General features: G+C 37.3%; 1 long non-coding RNA gene across 2 annotated transcripts; it reads left to right on the top strand.

Moving 5' to 3' along the window:
* The first annotated feature begins 2231 nt into the window (after nucleotides 1-2231).
* On the top strand, nucleotides 2232-4314 carry LOC115988950. 2 transcript variants are annotated; one of them, XR_004091719.1, is made up of 4 exons: nucleotides 2232-2265; nucleotides 3880-3945; nucleotides 4064-4171; nucleotides 4272-4314. It is a non-coding gene; the product is annotated as an uncharacterized LOC115988950 (long non-coding RNA). The 2 variants fall into 2 exon arrangements; XR_004091718.1 differs by having other exon boundaries at nucleotides 4064-4299.
* Nucleotides 4315-12370: the final 8056 nt, after the last annotated feature.

Here is a 12370-nt window from a genome sequence, read left to right as displayed (position 1 = left end):
TTGATCTAGTAAACCCACCTACAACCTAGTACAGACTAACTAGGAGGCAAATCAACCATATCCCAAGTATGATTCTTATGAAGGGCATCTAGTTCTTCGTTCATAGCTTGCTGCCAAAGAGGATCAGTATGGGCCTCACGATAGGTGTGAGGTTCATAGAGGGTGGCAAGAGCAAAAGAGCAATGATAATCAGTGAGATAAAGGGAAGGAATGCATACCTGAGTGGAGTGACAAAGTTTAGGACTAGCAGGAGACTCATGAGAAGCTGGTGCCACAGGATCCAAGACAGGCGGGTCACATGCTGGGGACAGAACCGGAGATGAGTCGTCTAGAGAGGCAGCTGATGTTAAAGAATCCTCCATAAGTTTAGGATAAAAAGGGAGGAAAAGACAAGTAAAAATGGGAGACTCTGAGGAACAAGATGCAGGAAACTATTGAAGACTCGTGAAAGAACGATGTTCCCAAAACTCAACATGATGGGAGACACAAAGGCAATGAGAAATGGGATCATTACAATGAAACCCCTTTTGAGATACACCATAACCAAGGAAACAACAGAGACAAGCATGAGGCTGGAGCTTTGTTCGTTCATGAAGAGGAAGAGAGACAAAGCAAGCACAACCAAAAACCCGAAGAGAGGAGTATTAGGGGTTTGACCATAAAGAAGCTCGAATGGAGATTTGTTGTGTGTAGTTGGTGAAGGAATACGATTAATAGTGTACACAGTAATGAGTGCAGCCTCACCCTAAAAGCGCTCAGGAAGAGAGGTAGAAATGAGAAGGGTGTGGACAACATCAAGAATGTGACGATGTTTTCGTTTTGCACAACTATTTTGTTAAGAGGTGTAAGGACAAAACCGCTGAGGAAGGGTACCATGACTGTCTAAAAAGGATAAGAAAGATTTATGATTATATTCTTCAGCATTATCTGATCGAAAGACTTTGACGGTGCGATTGAATTATGTTTCAATCATTTTATGAAATGTTTGGTAAGTTGACACAAGTTCAAACCTATGCTGAAGCAGATAAATCCAAGTATACCAAGAAAAATTATCCACAAATATGACAAAATATCTAGATCCACCCTCAGTGGGAACAGGTGTAGAAGAAAAGGAGTCACTATTATTAAAGGGCACTTTTGTTTGTTTGTCAAAATGACAGGAAGTACAATTAAATTTTTGAAACTAAACTGAACCTGAATGATCTTGAGAAGCTAACAACTGAAGATGAGATAAAGATGGATGACCAAGACAAGCATGCCATAGATCAGGTGAGGGGTGGCAGTGGTAGCAGCTGCAGAAACAACTTATGAAGGAATCTTTAAGTCATGAACCTTAAACATACGACCAACCTTACGTCCTGTCCCAAGCACTTGACCCGTCCGGGGATTCTGCACATCCACACCATGATTAGTAAATAGAAGATCTATGCCTAATTCACAAAGTTGACCAACAGAAAGTAAATTGAGGGATAACTTTGGGATATGAAAAGTGTCACTAAGAGATAAACAAGGTGAAGAGATTGTTGCTTTATGACTAACAGGCATAGGAGTTCCATCAGCAGTGTAAATGGTGACTGGATGTTCTAAGGGTGCCTTATCAGAAAATTGGGATTCATCAAAAGTCATATGGTTACAACATGCAGTATCAAAAAACCAAGGTTCACTACAAAAAACGCGGTTTTAAGCTGCGTTTTCTATAGCCGCGTTTATAAAAACGCGGCTATAGACCAGCTTAGAGCCATGTTTAATAAACGCCGCTTCAGAACTGATCTGGAGCTGCGTTTCACAATGTTCCAGCTGCGTTTATGTGAGAAGGGCTATAGCCGCGTTTTTAAAACGCGGCTATAGACCCATTTACGAGATTTTTTTTTATAAAAAATATGTAGGGGTATCTGGAGCTGTGTTTGTGAGTAAAAACACAGCTTTAGGCCTTGTCCTAAAGCCGCATTTGGAATTATAAGTAGAAACGCAGCTTCAGGCCTTCTTAAAGCCGCGTTTCCAAACACGGCCATAGAAGCACCTGGAGCTGCGTTTATAACTAAAAACGCAGCTTCAGGCCTTGGTATATATACTGAAGGAAAAATCCCTAATCACCAGGAAACAAACCCTAGCCTCTCACTCTCACTCTCACTCTCAAACAAACCCTCACTCTTTATCAGTCTCAACACCATGGCGCCACTGCCGTCTCTGATCGACACCACCGCCGTCTCTGATCGACACCACCACCGCTGCCGAGAAGCTTTCCGCCCATAGCTGCTATTACCAGTAAGTTTTCTAATTTTGTTTTATAAGTTTTCCTGTTAAATACGATTTAGGGTTTTGTTTGGGTGTGTTTTCTCTTTTAGATTAATGGGTTTGGAGCCCGTAGGTGGGGTTGGGACTTTGTTCTTGTTGGTCATGAAGGATTTGGCAGTTTGGGTAGTTGAAGATGCCACGGCGGTTATAGACCAAATAGTCGGGTGTGAGGTGAGCTAAGAATCATTTTGAAAAGTCTCGGGTATTGGGTTGTTGGTGGATTTGTTGGATGGAGCAACAAAATATCATTATTCTGCAACTTCGTTTCGCTTTCGTTTGATATCTGTAATCTGTTTGTTTTTTTTTTTTTTTTTTTTTTTGGTCCTAAATTTCAATTCTGCTGGGCTGTCACTTTATCATTTTCCCCTACTTCACCTAACTAGTTTTGTAAAATTATATCATACCCTTATGCTTTGCTTTGAGTCCAAGACCTTCTTCGCATCGTGTGTTGTGTTTTTTTTTGTTTTTTTTGTTTTTTTTGTTTTTTTTTTTTTTTTTTTTTTTCATTTCTAGTAGATCTTTGATTGTGTCAGATATGGGATTTATTGTGGGTCTTTGGGTATGATTGTGTGGGTGGGTTGATTGATTTTTGGTGCTTGGAAATGGGTGTTCTCAGATTTCGTATTTGAAGCCATTGTTTGGGTTCATAGAGACCCAATTGGGGGGCTTTGGTGAGTTTGGGATTGTGATTTTGTGGTGGGTTTTGAAGAATGTGGCAATGTGGGGGGGGGGGGGGGGTCTTCTTTGACTTGAGTTCTATTTGTGTCTCAGAATTGTAGTCTTTCGTGTTTTGGATTTTTGTGAGTGAGGAGAGAAAGGATTACTCAATGTTACTAACTGGAATAATTCAAATTGCCCATAAGGTTAGATACTCAAGCAAGCTTTGTCACTTACTTTTGTTCTTTGCTATGTGTTTCTGTGTTTTTTCTGTGTTGCTGGCTATTCCAGCTGTGATTCTATAGTGTCTTTGTACTGATCTGATGTATTTCCTTGAAAAAAAAAAAAAAAATTCATTCATTAAAAAAGGGTTTAGATACTCAAGCATGGGTTAGAACCCAAAGCAAAATTGTAAGATTTGTTTCAGGGAAGAATTCAATCTCTTAAACACACACACATGCATCCAATGAACACTCTAATTATGTGAAGCATTCTTCCCTTTGTCATTACCTCAATAGAAACTTGTGCACGTAGTTTACACCTTGGAAAATAGGCAGAGTGCTTCCAAGACCCTCCATATTGGGGGTTACAGACATATAAATGCAATGGCATCCTGTAATTGGCTGGTAGATGCTCTGCCATACTCATAAATGTGAATTTTAGTAAAGGGAATGACACTTTTATCAAAGGGAAGAGTTGCAATTAGCGGCAGATCATGGACTCATTATGAAATTTAACTAGCAAAATTTCCTTGTTTCTTGTGTAGACCCTGTGTACTAGAATAGTGCTTTATCTTGCTCCCTTTTTTTTTAAATGAAATTTTATTACTTATTTAAAATAAAATAAAAATCCATGTGTTCTTATCAAGAATTGGTATGAGGAAGTGCATTATCATTAAAAGTTCATCATTTTTGTTCCTGCTGTCAGGGCAATGAAGATCTTATTATTGTTCATGATGGTCTTAAGTATGGGAACTGCCATCTATCATTGGCGGTAAGTTGTTCTTGTAGATGGCCAACTGAAACTTACTGCTTATCTCATAAATTTTACTGTTAATAATCTTGGTATATCACCGATCATAACAATCTTGGTAGATCCTTTGTCTTTTCAGATTCCCAAATATGGGATTTTTGAGAACATAAATTCTCTAAAAGAGCTAGCACAAATGCCTCAATGGACTGCTGAAAATCCTCTGCAAGTCGCTACTGGATTCACCTTCGTATGATCTGTGTTTTATTTTATTATTTTATGAAAAAGTTCAGTTTATTTTTTATTTTTGTAACATTTTCAGTTTTGGCCCTATCCTTCTGCACGGCTAGGTCCTAAATTTATGAAAGAAAATTGACTAAAGTATGTGAGTTTTTCAATTGCTGATGGAGCACTGGAGGCAACTCTTACGGTGAGAAATGCATTCTTTCTCTATGATTTGCCATTTTCCTTCTTTCTTTTTGTTATTCTCTTTTTCCTCAATTTAGAACTGAATTGTTGCTGTCCATTGAGATAGTTGATCTAGTCCCTCGTCATATATATATTAGCACAATGCATGTTGTTCTCGGGGAAGAGGCTTAGAATTTGTTTTGATCCAGAATATTGATCACCCTGCTAGTCAGTTTATTTGTTGTTAACATATTCTTAATATTCTTTTCCCTTTTAAAGAAGGTTGTTTATTTTGATTATCTAATTATTTATATTCTTTACTGTTTTACCAGATTAGTGGTTGATGAAATAAATTGTTTGATTGTCAGTTCTGTATACAGCACTGAACAATCTCTTTTCATTTTCCCCCATTGCTTAGAGACGTAATTTTTTTGAAAGATGATAAGAATGGAAAAATGCTAATTTTATTTATTTATTTTAATTTTATACGGCTTACTCTAAACAAATAAATTGAGATTATTCTCCCAAAATGAGATAATTAGCTAGGATACGTTGTATTTGATTAATTATGAAAAAAGGTACGTAACAATGACTTTTTATTTCATTATTGCTTTCTCTTTTTGTTAAGTATGGGGGTTTGAAACTTTGAATTACGTACCTTTTTTGTTGAAAATTAAACTTTGTGGAATAAGATCCTCTTATTCATTTAAACTAGCCACCTCAAAAGTCCAATAAGATGTGATAGTTTAAGAATAACTTTGGGTTTACACACTGTGTCAACTTAGGGGATCTCTTAATTAATTAGTTCCTCATGAATTTTGTCAAGGGTATGATAAAATGTGAAAAAGGAAAATTCCATTGCATATATAATTAATTGTTTATATTTGTAGATTCATGACATTGAGATGTCATTGAATACAAAGTTCCATATGTAAATTAATCCGACACTCTTCATCATGTATGTGAAACCGAATACAAAGATCCTTGGTGTAGATCTCTAAATATATTGGGTCCTATCAAGGTTGGCGCAATACAGTTTGAGTCATTTTATATTTAAATATTATTTAGTTAATGTTCGATATTAAAATTTTTGCTTTTTTGAAATCTTTTATTCTACCTTTTGTAGATAGTCTTTTCATTTATGATTTTATAAGCTAACGCCCTATCTGCATAAATTTCCATCATCTTATTTTTATCATTTTCATTGTGTAGGTTTTCCTGAAGCAGCATCTTACAAATATTGTCTTTGACTCCAATTTTGCTGATGAAGGTTAGTTTTCTGTTTTTATCTTGTCCGTTATGAACCAAGCCAATTGTATTGTTTCTTGTGCTGTGATTATTCTATTAGTGGCATGTTGTTACATTTCGTGAACAAGGAATGAGTGGGGGGACAGATACCGGTAATGTAGTCTAAGTTTGAAGCAATTTATTGCTTATATGATATGAGTGATAATTCTAACACGCGGCTATAGGTTGTTCAACGTCGTTGGAAAAATATCTATAGCCACGTTCAAAATGCAGCTCAAATTGGGTCTATAGCCGCGTTTCTTAAAACGCAGCTATAGACTCTTATTCATCTACTTCAAACAACCTATAGCTGCGTTTTCGAAGCCTTAGCCGCGTTGATAATCGCAGCTCAAAGCTGTCCTGGAGCCGCGTTTCTAATAAATGTGGCTATAGGTTGGGGTCTACTGCTGCGTTTCCAAAAACGCAGCTATAGGCCGAATCCTATAGCCGCAGTTCGAAAACGCGGCTATAGGTCTAGTTTTAGTCGCAGTTTCAAAAAACGCGGCTATAGGCTTTGAGCTGCGGACTTTAGGCTGCGTTTATAAACGCGGCCATAGGAAACGCGGCTAAAAGCCTATAGCCGCGTTTTTGGGGTCTTAAAAACGCAGCTTTAGACCAGTTTTTTTGTAGTGGTTGTTTACCTGAGGTGACAGAAAGGGCAGTGGAAGTGCCGGATAAAACTTGTTGAACTACTGCCTCAATATCAGCCGTAGTAAGTGAGGAAGACAAAGATGAACCTGTAGGAACAGATGAATCTGAAGAACCTACAACAGTTGCCCGAGAAAGAGAAGTTTTATTCTGCTTTTGCATAAATTTCTGCAGTTTGTGACAAATTGAGATGTCATGGCCTTTGGCATGGCAAAACTCACAACGAGTACCTTTGGAAGACTGAGTGGCAGGACGCCCAAAGTTTATTCGTGGAGGAGCAATGAATGCAGCAATGGGAGGCTATGGAGATGGTGTAGCCAATATATGATCAGATGATGACATGATCATAAATGAGCTCCTTGACTGCAACATCAAGAGAAAGAGTAGGAGATCAACTATCCTAAGAAGCCCTAGTAGGCTCAAAATTTTCATGTAAACCTATCATGAAATGCATAAATTTACAGTGATCTTGATATTTGACAAAGAGCTCAATGTCCTTAGAACGCACTAATGGAGGATCTACACCAAAGAGTTGTTCCCACAGTAGAAGTCTGATAATAAAAATAAAAAATAGACTGACCTGTCTCTTGGCCATTTGATAAAATTTTGATTCAATGTGGAACTCTAGGCTTGAATCATTAGTACAATTATAGTGATCAGCCAGAAATTTCCAAGCAGCCTTAACAGTCTCAAGATGAGGAAGAAGATTATGAATGGAGGGAATAGAGGTATTGATAAACCAAGACAAGATCTTACTCTAAATAATGTCCCATTCCTTTAGGCGTTCTTCATAATCATCTGTTGTAATAGCAGTCTTATAGGCATCTTCAGCAGCTGTGGCTTTGGACTTAGGGTTTGGTACTGGCTTAGGAGTTGAACAAGTCACATATCTCCACAATTTACGACCCTTGAGAAAGACAGTCATATTCTGAGACCATGCATAATAGCTAGTAGGACCATCCAACATAATGGTGATAGGACGATTGATATCTTGTTCGTTTTGTTGAGCTATAATGAAGAAAGTGACTGAAAAGTGGGATTTAGAGACCTTAAATAAAGAAACGAAGCCCAAAATCGGAATCTACACGAAAAAATTAGCAAGATAGGCCCCTTCGAAAAAGTTTAACCTCAGTCAATGGCGGCGATCAAAGTCAACAGATGCTAATGTCACTAGGGTTGACGTCACAAGGATGACGTGTGCTAACATCACTAGGGCTGATGTGGTGACACGGCAATGAACGGCGTGTGGGTGTGTGGGGGCGCATGAGAGTGCGTTGTGGCGCGTGGGCACGTGTTACGACAGACAGAAACTTGGGGCGGTGTGTGGGAGCTTTTTTGGGACTATTTCTAGCTGGGTTTTGATTGGAGAAGTCTGATCTATCACAACGTAATTATGGTTTGACGATTTGATTGATGAATAGACTAGATTCGAGAGGTAGTGGTTGGGTGTGACGACGGTGACTTGCTTTTGACGGTGGCTACTGGTGAAGGCGAGGGCAACGGAAGAACGCCGGAAAATACCACTAGGTTGGAGCAATGAATCTAATACCATGTTAACAATATAAAGTGAGAGAGAGAAAGACTGAATAGTTTGTATTTTGTGTGTCCATAATAATGTACAATAGAAAGCCTTATATAAACTAGGTATGTGTGCAGTACAAGTAATATGAGTAAACTACAAGTATAGTATACTAGGCTAAGCCTAATGGGCTAATCTAGTCTATGCTATACATTAACAATATTGTTGATCCTAGAACTTGTTCTTGAGGGGGCGTGGGAGCCAACGTATCTGTTTTCTGGTGAAACAGGGACACCGCATACTTAACAATACAGCTAAGAAACATAATTGAGCCCATTTGCTTTCCACCACAACAACTCGGCAAAGTATTTATAGCTATTTCAAGACACCTATTGCAATCGGCACCGGTAATATCCAGCGTGCATTGGGCAAGGGTGTACAACGTTTGTAACGCTGTGAAAGCCGTTTCTTTTGTCCCAAACTTCTTGGCTCTAGCCCTAACGTTTGAAAGCTGGCTTGCCAAGTCGTTCATTGTTGCTCGCACTAGCTGGTTGAACCGGTCTGGCTCCGACATATTCAATGGGCTCCGTAGGAAACCGCTTGGGTTAGTAGCCATGCTAGAAAAGATATAGTAGTATGAGTAGCGTACCATGCACTCTTCGTACTAAACCACCACATCTTTCTGCACTGGGCAGCGTATTACTATGTCTTTTGTTGCACTGGCAACGCAATCTTGACAGACATCGACGGACATGTCGCCACGGCAGATGAAGAGGCCGTAGACCGTATCGGCAGAGGGCCGTGGAGCCCATGGCGGAGGTGGTAGCGTTGTAGAATTCAATGTGATGGGTGGCGTTGGAGGAGAGGTAAGCGAGGAGTTGACTGAGGTTGGATTGGTAGGGGGTGTTGACGGTAAAAGTGGGTGTGTTTAGGCAAGAATGGTTGCTGTAAGTTGGAACAGCTTCAGTTCTCGATTGGCTAAGCAAGCTGATCAACAAGGAGAGAAACAAAAGGGTCGTGCAAAACTTGATGGAAGGAACACCCATTATGATGATCAAACTAAACCTCTTTGCTTTTTGCTACTACTAGATTCATAAAATTAATAGGATAGAAATTGCTAAGATATAGAGAAAGTCAAGGTTTGGAAAATGATAGTATGATATAAACATAAAGTGGGCTAATTTATTCTGGTCAATAAATCAAGTCAAAGTACCTCAAATTGTCTTATGCTCTATTTGGATGTTTAAAAAAGGAGGGGAGTAGAGTAAAGGGAGGGAGAGTAATTCAATTACCGTGTTTGGAAGTTTTTTAAGGAAGGGGGGGGGGTGGGGGAGGGGTTTAGAAGGATTTCAACTACCTTTAACCCCTTATTTTTAATTCCCCAAAATTGGAGAGATTTGGAGGAAGAGTAGTGTAAATAAATTATTGACCAAATGAATTCCCCAATTTATCCTTTTTAAATTAGAAAAAATTACAAACCAATTATATAAATAATCTTTGTTTGTTTCCTGAGAAACTTTAAGGTGAAAGAAAAAAAAAATTGAATCTCACTATTTAGACGCCGTTGAGTCGTGGGTTGTCAACGATGTTTTCACCAAGTCCACATCGCTCGCGGCGATCGATCTTGAGTTGATGGCTGTGCACAAGATTGGGCATTTGCTCGGGCTCGAACATTCATCGGTGGCAGTGGCTTTGGATCAGTATGCGTTGGAAGCGATCGTCATCTTGGTTTTCGCATTAGTCGTTGTGATTTATAGCTTCGTCGCTGCGAAGAAAAAGGCCGCTGGAGAGGCATGAACTGAGGCAGTGAACTGCGTCGTCGCCATGGCAGCGGCCGCTAATGGAGAATGTAGATTCACTAACACTGCCGACGCCGACATTATCATCGTTGGTGCTGGCGTCGCCAGCTCTGCTCTCGCTCACACTCTCAACAAGGTCCGTCAAATTCTCTATCATTTCTTTTCTCTTCTTTCTTTCTCGACAACCAAATAGTGCACTAAGCATTTTGTTTTCTTTTTTTCTTTTTCTTTTTTGAATTACGAAAAATCTGCTAAAGTATATGGATTTGCTTCAACTTTGGCTTCCTATGTGTGTTTTGTTCAAGAAATTAACATGTTAATTATTGAATTTTAGATATAGTAGGCTAATTTGGTTGAAGATTTTTCGTAATATGTTAGTACTTTTCAAAAAAAAAACAATCATAATTTGCAATTTCTCTTGTATTTTTTTTAATTAACAATTTTTTTTTTTTTTTTTGTATGATCTGTAATAATAGAATTTTTAGATACGTGTTTGTATGTATAAACTGCACTAGTTGTTGAAAATCGTGGTTTCATGTTTATATTCTAAGATTTGGACAAATGATAATCAGGTTCAAGACATTACAAAACTAATAAATTAATCATAAACCAATGTTGCAAGTCCATTTTCAAATAAAGGTAAATTTGTCTATTTAAATAATTTTCTCTCCTCTCCATCCTAATTTTTAAAACATCCAAATAAGAGGAAGGGCTAATTACTCCCTTCCCCCTTACTAATTTTAAAAACATCCAAACAAGGTAGAGGATAATCATTCCCCTTTACTCTCTTCCCCACTACTCTCCTCCCTTCTACTCCCCTCTACTCTCCTTCCTTTCTAAACTTCCAAACAGGCCATTAGTCTTCAATATGAGGAAAATTTGAGAACCATGTGCAACAGGTTTTCTCTCATTTAAGAAAATATCAAGTCACATTGGAAAAATATCTCAATAGGGTAAATGCTAATGTGTTAATTTATGTGAGAGATATTAAACAGCTAAACTAAACTAAAAAAAGAAAAAAGAAAAAAAAGACCACCGTTTACTCCCAAGTAAAATCGAAAAAGAAAATAATAATAAAAGCACTTATGGTTTATGCTGCCGCTGCAATGTGCTCTATCTAGTCGAAGACTTGACCAGCCAACCAAGGGACAGCAAATCTTGCCTCCACTCACCGACTAGTTTAATTTAGAGTGTAGTGAGTGGAGGCCCCAATCGAGCCACTTCTCCACTTATGTATATGATGCAAGAGTAACAGTAGAGATACAATTTTTTTTACAAATTTTTTTACAAACTGCTAAAATAGTGATAAGTTATTGGTAAATGAAAAAGTGATGTTAATAGTGAGTCTAAATGAAAACCATTAATAAGTTAGACACATCAAGAATTTGTAAAAATGTTGAAAAATAATTTGTAACTATAACATTACTCACGATGCAATAGCAGCAATACAACTGTTGAATTCTCAATTTGATTTTTAATTAGTCTTTTCGTTTCGTTTAGTAAAGTAGCTTTATCAAGTAGAATGATTATTATTTTATTACTTCATTACTGATATGATGTCGTGTTAATTTTATTTTATTAATGAGCATGACGTCATTTTTCTTGTTGATTGGTTGCTACTTGCTACGTCTAGTTCAATTAAACAAAACAAAAAAAATGAAGGCAAAAATATCATTTTGGTTACTATATTTTAAAGTTATAGTCAATTTAGTCCATTTACTTTGATAGCAGTTAATTTAGTCTTTGTTATTTTCAACTTGCTGTTAATTTGATTCCTACTGTTAGTTCACTAACAGAAAATACTTATGTAACTAACAAATTACACAGTTGTCACACTCATCTAACCCGCTAGCTCAAACAGATTTCATCGTTCACCCATACCGATCTATTACTATGTAACCAAACATTCCAAAGTCTTCATCGCCTGTAAGATTTAGCAGTCGCTGATCTGCAAACCTCCACCTTCATGTTCATCACTGGAGTGTGCAAATGATGTGGGATGCGAAAACGTCAAGAAGCTAAACACTTTACTTCTAGAAAACAAGAAAAAAAAACACGTTTGCTTCTGAAAATAACCTCCAATCCACAAGAGTTCTTTGAATCTACAAGGAGAAAGGGTTCTGGAATCGACCAGAGAAATAATAACCAAAAGTTTGAATTTTTATTAATATCAATAATACTTAAAAACGTTTATAGACTTAGTGTCTGTTTGGCATGATTAATTTTGCCAACTTATTTTACTATTCTGCTTATTTTTGCTACTATTCATGAGTCTCACTGCACTTTTTGGTACTATTTATGGATCCCACTATACTATTTCAGTTAACTTTTACCTTTATCTACAGTACTTTCCGTAAAAAATTTTCAGTTTCAGTAAAATAAGCGGATCACAAACAGATCCTTAGGAGCCTATTTAAGGGCTTTGTAAAACTTGACAAACAAGAAAATATATTCTAAAACAACTCCTAATTAATACCTAACCATAACAGGAATCATATTTGAACTAAAAAACATTAAAAGCACCTAAAAATAAGGAAATAATAACTCTAAACCTAAAATAACGAAAATTACAAATTAAATTCCAAAATTAATAAATTACAAAAATTAAATAATAAATTGTGTCCTACATCAGCAATGGTGGGGTCTACTTTGCTGCCCACTCCAGAAGGTGTTGGCTAGACCAGAAGTTCATTTGATTGCCAGGATAGTCTTGAATTATGTAATTGTGTTTTTATTTTTGTTTTATTTTTTTCAAATTTTTAGTACTTTGATTCTGGGATATCAACCA

The sequence above is a fragment of the Quercus lobata genome, chromosome 5 (assembly GCF_001633185.2).
Source record: "Quercus lobata isolate SW786 chromosome 5, ValleyOak3.0 Primary Assembly, whole genome shotgun sequence".
NCBI classification, from domain to species: domain Eukaryota; kingdom Viridiplantae; phylum Streptophyta; class Magnoliopsida; order Fagales; family Fagaceae; genus Quercus; species Quercus lobata.
The sequence above is the reverse complement of the archived record's forward strand: the minus strand, read 5'-3'. Positions and strand labels throughout refer to the sequence as shown.